This window comes from Sitophilus oryzae, unplaced genomic scaffold, assembly GCF_002938485.1.
Source record: "Sitophilus oryzae breed Bouriz unplaced genomic scaffold, Soryzae_2.0 scaffold_2006_pilon_pilon, whole genome shotgun sequence".
NCBI lineage: Eukaryota > Metazoa > Arthropoda > Insecta > Coleoptera > Curculionidae > Sitophilus > Sitophilus oryzae.
The window spans coordinates 2,102,465-2,115,199 of NW_022146732.1; the positions used below are offsets into that span (position 1 = coordinate 2,102,465).

Consider the following 12,735-nt stretch of genomic DNA (forward strand, 5'->3'; position numbering starts at 1 on the left):
TGTAGCGTCTGAATAATGGTCTAGGTACAGCATCTAGCTCGTTTGCTAGCTCAGAATTAGAATTATGAGAGTTAAGCAACTCGCATTTTCATTGGAAGACATTGTCATATTTATTTCAAACCAATAATCAACGAGAATATTGATATAATTTAACAAAATTACTGTAAATCACTATAAATAATGAACAAAACATGTAAACGGACCACACGAATTGTTGGTTAGGTTCAAAATTTGTTCTCTCCTTAAATAATTTTTCAAAAATACGTAGTGTGTAGTTCTATGTCCACGGAATATTAGGACACCCTGTAGAAGATATTTATTTTTTCAAAACCTACAATATATTAAGCTTAAAGCAAATTAATAATTAAAGAAACTAAATGTTTACTATAACATATATTATGTAGCAATTTAATAATTTTGTTATTCAAAAAAGACTGAATTGAAAAATATATTTAAGATAAATTTTATGGTTCAAAAATATTATTATATTTTGCCACTATTGTTAGCGATAATAAAACCAAGTATGATTTGGTAAATTCCATAAAATTTTAATCAAAAAAACTGCGTCGTGTAGGTCAAACTGGTAAAAAGAAAAAATTAAACAATAAAATTGGATTTCCTTAATCAGGAGTGCCGATTTACTGTTTCATTTTAATATTTTTATCGAAAACACATACCTTATTACAATTTTATTTGTAGCTTGCTATTTTATTTGAGAGGTTGGCTAAACTGGTGAAAGTGTCGTTACAGATTTTTTCAAGGTAGGGAAGAATTTTATTTTGTAAATTTGTTGGATTATAATTAGTATACAGGGTGTTAATTAGAGAGGGTGATTGCTCATCAAAAAATATGAAAAAAAATAAGTTCCTATAATATGGCTCTGAAAATGCATACTTAATTTTAAAAATAGAGGATTTTGAAACTTCTAACAAAATCGTTAGTTTTTGTAATTATCTTAAATACCATTATTTTTTTTTGAATTAGTAGGTAGCACTGAACATCAATGTTGAAAAGTATAATTTTTATCATTTTTATAAGTTTTTTTAAAGAATTTTTTTTTCTCGACAACTCACTACATATTTCCAAAAAAAAAACAACCACAGTAAAGATGAAAGACACACTTTTATATGCCTGGCACTACCATTTTTCTTGGTGTCATGTCAAGGAGAGATGAAAAACTTTTTAATACGAATTTTTCTTCAGGGGCCTGTATAAATTTTAGTCAACAACTTCTCACACGTATAAACAAAAAACTTAGCACATAATTTAAGCCGAAAAAAGATCCCCTTCTGTAAACTACGCTCCGAAAATATCTTTAGGGAAATTCCACGCTCGAGAGCAAAGGAATTGGTGTGGCCCGTCGCCTCCACCAAAACTACAAAATCGAAATAATTTAATTTTTATTTTTCCTTTTTACACAACTACAGCTAAATAGTTGGTTTGAAAAATACTCTAATTACTTGTAATGATAAAATAAAATAAATTATTATACTATAACGTGCTGTATAATTTTTTTAAGTAATTTTGAGAATATGGTAATCATAACACCATTGAATTATAAACTTTAATCCTGAAAACTTTTGATAACTTTAATAAAAAAACAAATCTTAAGAAAAATAAACAAAGATATTTTGGTTTTGAACAATAATTTAAGTCTGTTTCAAAAGTTTGTGGGCAAGTTTTAGAAAAATATAACTCTACAAATATTTTTAATTATTTCAATAACATTTTGTATTTGTTAAACATTTTAATTTTCTTTTTTACTTATTTTTGATTATGGATGTCACCTATGTTTTAAGAGTTTTAGAAGAAATTTATAAAAAAATATATATCAACAAACAAAATTAAATAATTATTAATATTTTTTTCTATATCAGTGTTTGGGAAAAAAATTATGTTCTAGTTTATAGTCATTAAATATGATGATATTGATTGGTCTACGTTATATTAAAATCACTGTATACAAGGTGTTCCCTAGTGACATACTAATATTTAAGGGAGTAATTCTTGAACCTATTCTAAGAAAAAAAAAACGTTATTTAAATAAAAGTCTTAAACATCTTAATTTCTCAGATACAGGGTGGTAAAATTTTCTTCGAAAAAAAAAACGGCGTCAAAGACGGCTGGGGAATGACAATCCATGATAATTTTAGCCAGGTCAATTTAAAATAATATAAATTAAAAATTTCTTAAAGCCAGTTGGAAATAAGCGTTATTAAAAACTAAATAACAGTACGGGTCAAGCAAATAACGTGTAGGGCTTGACCTCGCTAAAATTATCATCGATTATCATTCCCAGCCGTTTCTGACGCCGTTTTTTTTCGATCGTACGGTTTATTTTAATCAATTTTCAACTCCTAACCTTGCCCTCTAGTGACCTATTTTTTTTTCACGTACGGTAGCCACCGAATACGAAAAAAAAACGATTCCTAGGTATCTAAGTGGAGTTCTAACCGAAATAAGCTCAAGCTTTTTGTGTTATCTAAGGTTACTTCATTTTTATCGGCTCTGTCTAATTATAGACTGATTTACGGTGTAGAGACACACCAGCTGACGTCACTTTAAGTGGTCTAAGGAGCGGGAACTGCCACAGATTCGTCTGAAGTGATATACAGGGTGATACAATATCGTATACAGGGTGGTCCGAACTGTATTCCGGAAACTTCGGCAGCATATTCTGCAGATAAAAATAAGTAAAAAAGTTCATATTAATGTATGTCCTAAATTACTTAGTTTAGGAGATACAGGGTGTAAAATTTTCATTTTTATTTCGATTTTTTTTAAATAATTTCTGAAGTAACATCAATATTTGGATGAAAATTGGTGTCTGGAATTTTTTTGACATGAGACATTTTATTTTGATGTCAATATGGTCTCCTACTTATAGAGGGCGCAACCTACATATTTTTTAACTAGTTTGAAGAGTAATAACTTTTCGTCCGTACCTGTATAAAACTACTGAGTAAAAAATATACATTTACGACGTTTTTTTACGTAAAAAAGTCTCTTTTACACCCTGTATTTCCGAAACTACGCATTTTAGGACATACATTTATACGAACTTTTTTACATTTTTTTATCTGCAGAATATGCTGCCGAAGTTTCCGGAATACAGTTCGGACGGATTTTTTTTATTATAGCGTAGGTATAAGAACTTTAACTCCAATTGTATTTTTTTTCTCTAAATGAGCAGCAAAATAATACACTAATTCTCCACAATACACCACAACACTTTTTCTTTTGTATTGGACGCGCCGCGCGTTTCGCTAACCATATTAGCATCATTAGCACTAACTAAAGTTTGAATTAGGTGGATTACTTTAATCTAATGAGGTATCCGTTGAGGAGACAGTGTCCTTCTAAAAACCGCGTGAAAATTCGAAGATTTACTTAAATCAATTAAATTCTTTTATTTTTCTCAGGATTCCAAAGACACCTAGCATTTCTATCTCCACGGAATAATAATAGGACACCCTGTATACAGTAAACGTACATATTTCGAATATTTTTGATTTGTTTTGGTTAGCGAAACGTCATAAATCTCGAGGTTAATTGGACGAAGGCCACTTAATAGATTCTGAGCTGAACGTTCTGGTATAAAAATAAAGGTCTTTGATCTTTCGGTCCTTATAAATAAACATCGATTGGCCGAATTTACATACGAGTGGTCCACTACCGAGCGATGTTGTTAAGTGATTTATATTTGACATTGTACCGTTCGGCTTTTAAATTGTGTTTGATTAAAAACGATGGATCCGTTGTTTAAATGATCCGAATTTTGTGTTGAACTGTTTATTTGGCCAGACACATTAAACATGTCGAAATTTACATTTAGTTTACTGTTGACATTAAACTTAATTAAATGTGGGGTACAAGTTACCATAAGCTATATCATCATCATTTTAAACTTATTCAACAACCATTTCCAATTATGTTGAGCAATGAAATCGCGAGTGAATTAATTTCGGGAGACGATAATGCAATTTTGTCGTCATGTATAAAACAATATTTTTTTCCATAACGAGTTGCGTTTTAAAAAATATTCAGAAATTATTATTTCAAGGATTTATTAGGAGTAGAAAAAATATTGTGCTGGGTTAGCGTGGGTTTCTATGTAATTTGACAAATAAATAAAGCTGTCTCTTTAGTTATCAGTTTGGTTTGGTTTGGCCATAGCTAGAAATGGATCAAAACGAAATAAGTAAATTACCAAGACATATTCAGGCTGAGGCGCAGGGGTGGATGGGGAAGTGGAAACCGGCCCGGGAAAAACAGACAACCGGCCCAAATCCTCGAAAACAAAATGACCATAACGAAGAAACATATTTTATTTATTAATACAAGATGTCCCAGAAATAAGTGCAAGTATTTTAACTGGTAGTATAGTTCAACCCCAGAAACACGCCTGTGAGGTTTTTTTTCGCAAAAAAAAATTTTGAAAATTCGGAATTTCCTGAAAAATGTTTTGGAAATTTTTTTAGTTTTTAGTTAAAAAAACATAATTTCTTGATAATATGGCAACATCGGTAGTACCTACATTAAATTTACAAGAAAGAAAATCCAGAAAAGGTCCAGTGGTCCTCAAAATCTCAGCAAAAAATTATTTTTTTGGAAAATTTCAAAGTAAAATAATTGCGTTATTTTGGACTTATTTGAAAAACGACGAAGAGAAAATATGTTTCATTTATCGAGATCTACCACCCTTTAAAATACTTGCACTTATTTCTGAGACAACCTGTATATAAGTAAGGGTGTTTTTCGCTCGTGCGAAAAAGCTCTTTTGCATCCGGTTTAAGAAAAAAATAAATGGTCTTGATCAAAATTTTCGTAAAGACTTTTGGGTCGGACATCTGAATTTTTACTACAAAATGGCTCAGTTTTACAGGGTTCTACTGCTTAATTTCCATTATCGATAACGGTAATTTGATCTTGAATAGGCTACGATTCTGACACATACTTTCTTACACATTGTAGAAAGAAATTCTCTCTTTTCTGCTACAGTAGCAGCCTCCTCGTATATACGTGTTTTTAACTGAATGAACCGCGGTCGTCATTAAAACTGCAGCATTTTTTAGGTTATTATATAGTTCTTATCACGAAACTTTTCCTCTATACTTTTGCACATCTGGCATCTTGTATAATAATGCCATGACTCAAACGAAAAGAACCTAGGCAATACCTAGGCAGTGGATATATATGTGTTCTGATGTAATGTTATATATTACAGTCCATAATAAGAATATTTGGATTTTCGAGACATATTAATATGTTATTATCTAATCTAGTTTACACCTTATTTAACTCTTCTCTGCTGTCTCAGTAATGTTAAGCAAATTCATTTTAGAAACATTTTAAACAACAATTTAGACTTGGCTTTTAATTCTCAGACTTGGCTTTTAGTCCGTCCCCAATTCAAGCCAAGCATAGATACGTTTTCTCCGTCAACCGCAGAGTTTGCCTCTAATTCTTTTCCTTCTTACAAAGGGGAGCTCGAAAAATATTGCACCGAGGCCCCCAGTTGTCAATCTACGCTACCGTATTCTTAGTATACATTTAGATCGAGACTATTTAACTTTTCCTAATGCTATTCATTCTTTTTTTCTTGCTGCCAGTCAGTCATATTTATTAGTTATCAATAAAAGAATATTGGGCAAAACTATACAGGGTGAGTGTTAAATAATTATACGGCACTAAAAGAGATGCAAATACCGAAAAATTGAGGTGGCTCAAATTTAAAAAAAAATCTATTTTTTTTTAAATTTCCAAACTTTAATAACTCGATTGGAATTATTTGAAACTCGATAAAGAAAATATATTATGTTTATTTTATTGAGATCTACCAGCCCTGAAAATATTTGCACTTATAGACTCACCTTGTATAATAAAAATTTTCAAACCGGACAAACAACAGATGGTTTTTAAAATTATAAGTGTCCCAGAGAGGGGAACATTTACATTTTACAATAGTTATTTTACAAATTGGTGTTTATGTTTAAAAGCAATAACTGACAATTAGACTTATGAAAATTGATTAGTTAGTTATGAAGTCACTAAGGATCTTACGTCACTTTAGTTAGAAGATTAGCCATTTAATTTTTGCTAATCCAATCTTTTCTTGAGCTCTGATCGGGACCCGCCCACCGGCCCATTTTTCCACCGGCCCACCGGGAATTTTCTCGTTTTCCCATATGGCCCATCCACCCCTGCTGAGGCGACAAACGCCACAAAAAAAAATCCCGAATAACTTATGAAAAAGAATACAAAAATTTTCAAAAATGGAAGCAATTTTGATAAATATTTTCGGTCTAATATAATAAATAAATCATAAACTAACCTTAACATTTATAAATAACAAATAAGCATGTCCATTAGGAGCTTTAACTTGTGTAACAGATACGCTGTAAAATATGAACATTGAAAAAGGTCAAAACCTCCAAATCTGCCTCCATGCAGGCATGAAATATGATATGGTTGAAAGTTCTAGACCGGTTTTTGTATTATGGCTGCGTTCGCAATTCCTTACCTTGCTTACCTGCTTTCATGATGTAATTCTCACTCTTATTTTAATATAATCTTAATAATTCTAGACAATAAGCCGGACATTTTTGAAAAATAAATTTTGAATTTATTTAGATAATTAGAGAGAAAGACAGTTATAAATTTTCTGACTCATCAACTATCAGGGTTTTTAGGGTCTATTTAGTATTGAGTGCTGAATGTATTATAGAGAATTTATATCCTGTCAATTAAATTGGTTTAAATCGTCAAAATTAATCAAAAAAATCATATACAGGGTGGTCCGATACTGTATTCCGGAAACTTTGGCAGCGTATTCTGCAGATAAAAATAAGTAAAAAAGTTCGTATACATGTGTGTCCTAAAATGCGTAGTTTCGGAGATACAGGGTGTAGAAGTTTCATTTTTATTTCGATTTTTTTCAAATCATTTCTGAAGAAAATTTAATATTTGGATGAAAATTTGTGTCTGGGAGTTTTTCGACATGAGAAATTTGATTTTAATGTCAATATGACTCCTTTTTATAGGGGGCGCCACCTACATGTGTTTTAACTGTTTTGAAGAGTAATAACTTTTCGTCCGGACCTGTATAAAATTACTGAGTAAAAAAATATACATTTCCGTGACTTTTTACATAAAAAATGTTTCTTGGTAAAAATCGAGTAACCGTTCTTAAGATATTTAGAATGGAAATAGTTGAGTAGATAGTTATTTGACTGAAATAACAAATTTGGAAAATTTTAATTTTTTTAAATTAACTATAATTTTTTCGGCGAAAAAATGATGATAAAACACTTTCTGTTGATCCGAGAGCATACTCTTTTCATAAAATTTGTTCTTTACTTCATAATATAATTTATTAATGTCATTTAGATCAAAGTTCAGTTGGTCCAGATTTTTGAATAATTGTATCAAATTTGAGTGCAAATCCACTTTCCAAAAGGTCTGGTTAATAGGAAAGTTATTCATTGTATTTCTCGCGAGATGGTGAGCTTTTTCGTTTCCAGGAATACCCTTGTGAGAAGGAATACACATCAAAGTAACTAAGCATCTTTGATGTTATCCTGTATAATTTTTTAGTAATTTCTATATCCACGGGGTTTGGAACGAATTTATTGTATTTATTACAAACATGGAGTCAGTAGCAATTAACCAGTTTTTTTTTCAGCCGATAAGATAAGTATAGTCATTGCCTTAGAAATAGCCATAATTCAGCTGATAAAATTCCTGTTGTCTTAGGAACTTCAAATGAGCTTTCAGAATTTATTTAGGTACGTAAATTTTCTCTATATTATTCCAGATTTTCATCTGTTAAACTATGTTTTCCATAGCAACTGTTAAAATTGCCTTAATAATATATAATATTATTAAGATTATATATAATCAAAAATTGCTTCCATTTTTGAAAATGTTTGTATTCCTTTTCATAAGTTATTCGGGATTTAAATGGACGTAGTTTGGATATGGCGTTTGTCGCCTCAGCCTGAATATCTGTTGGTAATTTACTTGTTTCGTTTTGAGTCATTTCTGGCTCTAATTCAATCAGTAATCGACACGAAAGAGAGTCAAAAAATATTCAAAACTGACTAAAGAGACAGCTTTATTTATTTGTCAAATTATATAGAAACCAACGCCAACCCAGCACAATATTTTTTCTACTCGTAATAAATTCCTTGAAATAATGATTTCTGAATATTTTTTAAAACGTAACTCGCTGTGGAAAAAATATTGTTCTATACACGACGATAAAATACCATTTTATCGTCTTGTATAAAAAATAACTATTAATCTGTAATACATTCGTAGAACAAGGTTTAGTTAACTCTACGTTTAGGAAACTTTTTAAAATCCGATTGTAAATTTTTTGAGGTTTTACATGATTCTGGAACGTAGCCTTGCCGATCGAACAAGGCCACTAAAAATAGGAGGCGCAACAGGTGGTCAATTACCCGGGCACTTATTTAGTTTGTCGCGTTTCTTGCAGATGGCGCTACCAGTTAAGAATATTGAATTTCTATTTTATGCGCTTGTGGGTGCGGCGAAATAAGCCGTATTGTGAAAATTTAGTGCAAGGAAAAGATTCTCTAAATGTGTCTTCATTTGTATACTATTGTATTAAGTACCTTTTGAAAATAGAGTGCTTATTAGAGAAAATTTATTAAATATAGGAAGATCAAACAATTTTTTTGGCGTTCTTAATCTCATTGAATTAATCTCAATTATTTAACAATAATTACAGAAATAACAGTCTAAAAGTAAATTACTAATAAATAAATAAAAAAGTAGAAGAAATTAAACAATAGATTTCCCCCAGATTAGAAGATTATACAAAAAATATGTAATTCGTGAGATGTCAACATTATTTTTCCCTATTTTTTATTTTCCTTCAGTCAAAACCAAGAATCTCATGTGAAAGGCAAATTTTGATCAAACCTAGATATATTTTACTTATAAATTCAGAAGTTATCACGTCTAGTTTTTTTGTTTTTCTATTTTTGCTTATCTAGCCATCTTCATTTTATCAAGTCGCTGTTAAAACAAAAAGTAGAATATTTAAAAATAAACTTTTTTATTTTGTTTTACTAATCTAGCAGCAGCTGTATATAGTTTAGTACAACGGAGGTGCATAACCTTAAAAAAATTGTTTTCTATTTGAACTGTTAAATCATCAACTAAAAGGCTCCAATTTAAAGAATCTAATTTTATTAAAAAATTAAAAACTGTAAACCCTCAACATTGTTGTAGTTTGTGCAACCAGAAGTCTCAATTCACTCAAGCGAGCAGGGAAAATTTGTTGATATTTTTCATACCGCTTATGAGAAGTAAAAAAGGAGAGAAGTAGTTAAATAATAGGTTTTAGAAAAGTTGCCATAATAGAAGACTGATTAGATTTTGAACTTAATTAATCAACAATTCGTGTGGTCTGTTTTTGTTTACATGTTCAGTTCATTATTTATATTAATTTGCGAGTTGCTTAACTCGAATAATTCTACCAGAGGATATTGTTACACAGGTACAGCATCAAGTTTATTATAATGATCTTCTTAACTTGAAATAAAATGTTTTTTTGTCGTTGACGTCTCCCTAGCTCGTGTGTCACGGCCTTGAATTTTTAGGTTCAATTAAATTTTGACTCAATTGTAACTCTCCTCCATCAATTTCTAATCAATTATATATTCAACTGGCATATTTTTCATAAAAATCTTGTTTATTCGGTATGGTTCTAAAATAGTTTTTCAATGTAATATCGTAAGTAAAAAACTGAGACGCAGCTGCTCCATTCCCATCGACCAGAAACCAAAAAACGGTTATATAGAATTTATCGTTAGGTCTTCCCGCTTGCCGGGCTTTTTCTCTATCAGTTAAGTTTGTTGGCCATCTTTTGTGCTCGACGCTTGAATAAGAAAATGGAAAAATATCGGGAAAGAATATGGAATAGAAATGGCTTGTTTTTCCATTCTATAGGAAGTTTTCCGGAAAGTATTACCGACTATTATTAGGAAACTAGTTTTGAGGAATTATTGCAACTTCTCTTTGTTAAAAGTTAGTTCATAGTTAGTAGTTAGTAGCATTGATCGATGTCCGCCAATAAAACTATAAACCCAAATCAAATAACAATGTCAGTTACTAAAAAGAATAAAGCAGTAATTTACGAAATGCTGCAATGACGTCGCAAATCTGTTTCATCTGGTTGGCGAGTGATTGAGAGAGTTCGACAATATATGACGTAACGTTGAACGATGGCTGAACATCCTATAGAAGGATTTAATAATCATTTGCTTTATTTTTTTTCCTTTAAATAAAAGCTACTAATAGAAACCTCTGCTATATGTAAAATAACATGGTTCAATTATTACTGAATCTTGTTATTGCATGAAAAATTGATTAGTCCTTAATTTGTCCTCGCAATTAGGACGTGAACTCATCTATAGCAGCTTCTGTCAAACTCGTCACAGTCTAAACCAGGGTCTAAACCGTTCTATTTTCGGAGGAAAAAGAAGGCCACATCTGTCGTTGCGCTTCTTTCATCAGCAAAAACAGGCAAACGATATTTATTCGAAGTCCGTTGGCATTTTTCCGCTTTTCTATTAGGGCCAGGAGTTCGGCCATCTTTTTATTCGCCAAGAGAAAAATGGACGGGAAGTATCGTAAAGAAAATGCGGAATGGAAATGTTTCGCTTTTCAGCTTGATGGAAATTGTTCGTCCGAAATAATGATGATAACATTTTTGGCTGTATTCTGTTGGGTAAAATGATATCAAGCGTTTTTGTTGACTGGAGAGGAGTGGGTGTTGTTTCTGAATCCAATTTAATTTCAGAAAATTGAAAAAGTTCTTTAGATTGCATTGTTAGGTTGCGTGTAAAATTATTAGGTATCTACTTATACTTATTAAAAAAAGATTTTTTATTTCTTTTCGCGCGATGGTAGTAAAAATTCAAGGTCGTGACACACGAGCTATCGAGATGAAAAAAAGATCGCCAAAAAAAGATTTGATTTAAAGCTAAAATAATTTGTTATTTAACAAAATTACTGTAAATCACTACGAATAATGAACAAAACATGTAAACGAAAACAAACCACACGAATTGTTGGTTAAGTTCAAAATTTCTTCTCTTCAAAAGTGAAGTATAGTAAAAAGTGAGTAGTATTCCACAAAATTTACACGCTATTGAAGAAACAGAAAATCTACTGATGACAGAAATAAATTGAAAATAATATTTATATTAAAACAGCATTATACAGGGTTGTTCACCACATACGACACGGAGTATTGTAGCTAAACGATGAGATTTTTACAAATTGTAAATTTTGGGTTCGATGAAGGACTATTAGAGGTAAAATTTAAAAATGATTTTACAAGATACAGAGTGTCCCAAATAAGTAAAAAAATATCAAAGTTGTATTTTTTAAATGGAACACCCTGTATTTTATTACATTTTTAGTTTCTACGATTAAAATAAAGGTAAATTTGATTAAGGTATATTATACTTAAACCTTACCGTTTTTGAAATATTTTCAATTTTGTGAAATTGCAGTAAAAATTTTAAGGCTTCATTTCTCCAAGGGTATCAAAGTTTTTAATACTAAATATTTACTGAAGTTTATTTTCTGATCAGTTATTGTGTTGCAATAATAAAAATAATACTACCTTATACAGAGTGTCTAAAAATTTATTTTAAATAATTATTAGCTTCAAACGGCAATAACTTGTTTAATTTAAATGGAACACCCTGTATATTTTACGAGAATCAGATGCACAATTTAATTGTCTATCAAATTATATTATACCATATTTTACCTATCTCTTTAAGTTTCCGTAGAAAATGCATTTTCTTGTAATTTAGAACTTATTTATCAATATACCCATGGACTATTGACATTTTAGAGTATTTTTAAAGATGTAGCAAATTTTTAAAGAGTACAGATACTAATATTGTCGATATAATTCGTTTATTTCATTAAAAAATAATAAAAAACTGTTTAAATATTTGTTATAGAGGATCATTTAATATGATTCCAGTATTCAAACTACATTAACTGACTGTTTGCGTTGATTAATAATAATTGCTCCAAATACTAAAAAACTGAATTTTGTATGGGCATTAGACAGTGTGATAAAAAGTAACACCTTAAAAATGATATTTCAGTTTTTAATAAATGCTTATTTATAACAACAGAGACTTTAATTTGATAACTTATTATTATATTGATTTCTGACTCAAAAATCCACATTTATTTATAATAATTTATTAACGAACACAATTAAGTATGTCATTAATTAGTATATGGGCGGAAATAATGGTGTTATATTTAATTAATGGTATACTCTATTATAAAGATTTAAATAGTTCTCTTTTTGCATACAAATGGGCTAAAAACGATAATATTACTAGTCTGTACATTTTGTACATTTGTTGCTTTAAAAACAATCTAAAATGTCAATATTCCATGGATATATTTATAAATGAGGTCTAAATTATAAGAAAATGCATTTTCTACGAAAACTTGAAGGGATAGGTAAAAAATGGTATAATACAATTTGATAGACTTGATAGAATTTAATTCCTAAAATATACAGGGCATTCCATTTAAATTAAAGAAGTTATTGCCGTTTGAAGCTAATAATTATTTAAAATAAATTTTTAGACACTCTGTATAAGGTAGTATTATTTTTATTATTGCAACACAATAACTGATCAATAAATAAACTTCTTTAAA

The 12,735-nt window shown here is 30.1% G+C and overlaps 1 long non-coding RNA gene across 1 annotated transcript in view; it reads left to right on the forward strand.

The window, feature by feature from the left end:
• The first annotated feature begins 705 nt into the window (after positions 1-705).
• Positions 706-12,735, forward strand: part of LOC115883963 — a 34,374-nt gene continuing 22,344 nt past the window's right edge. The window contains exon 1 of the long non-coding RNA XR_004050480.1: positions 706-761. This is a non-coding gene — a long non-coding RNA (uncharacterized LOC115883963). The remainder of the gene's footprint in view (positions 762-12,735) is intronic.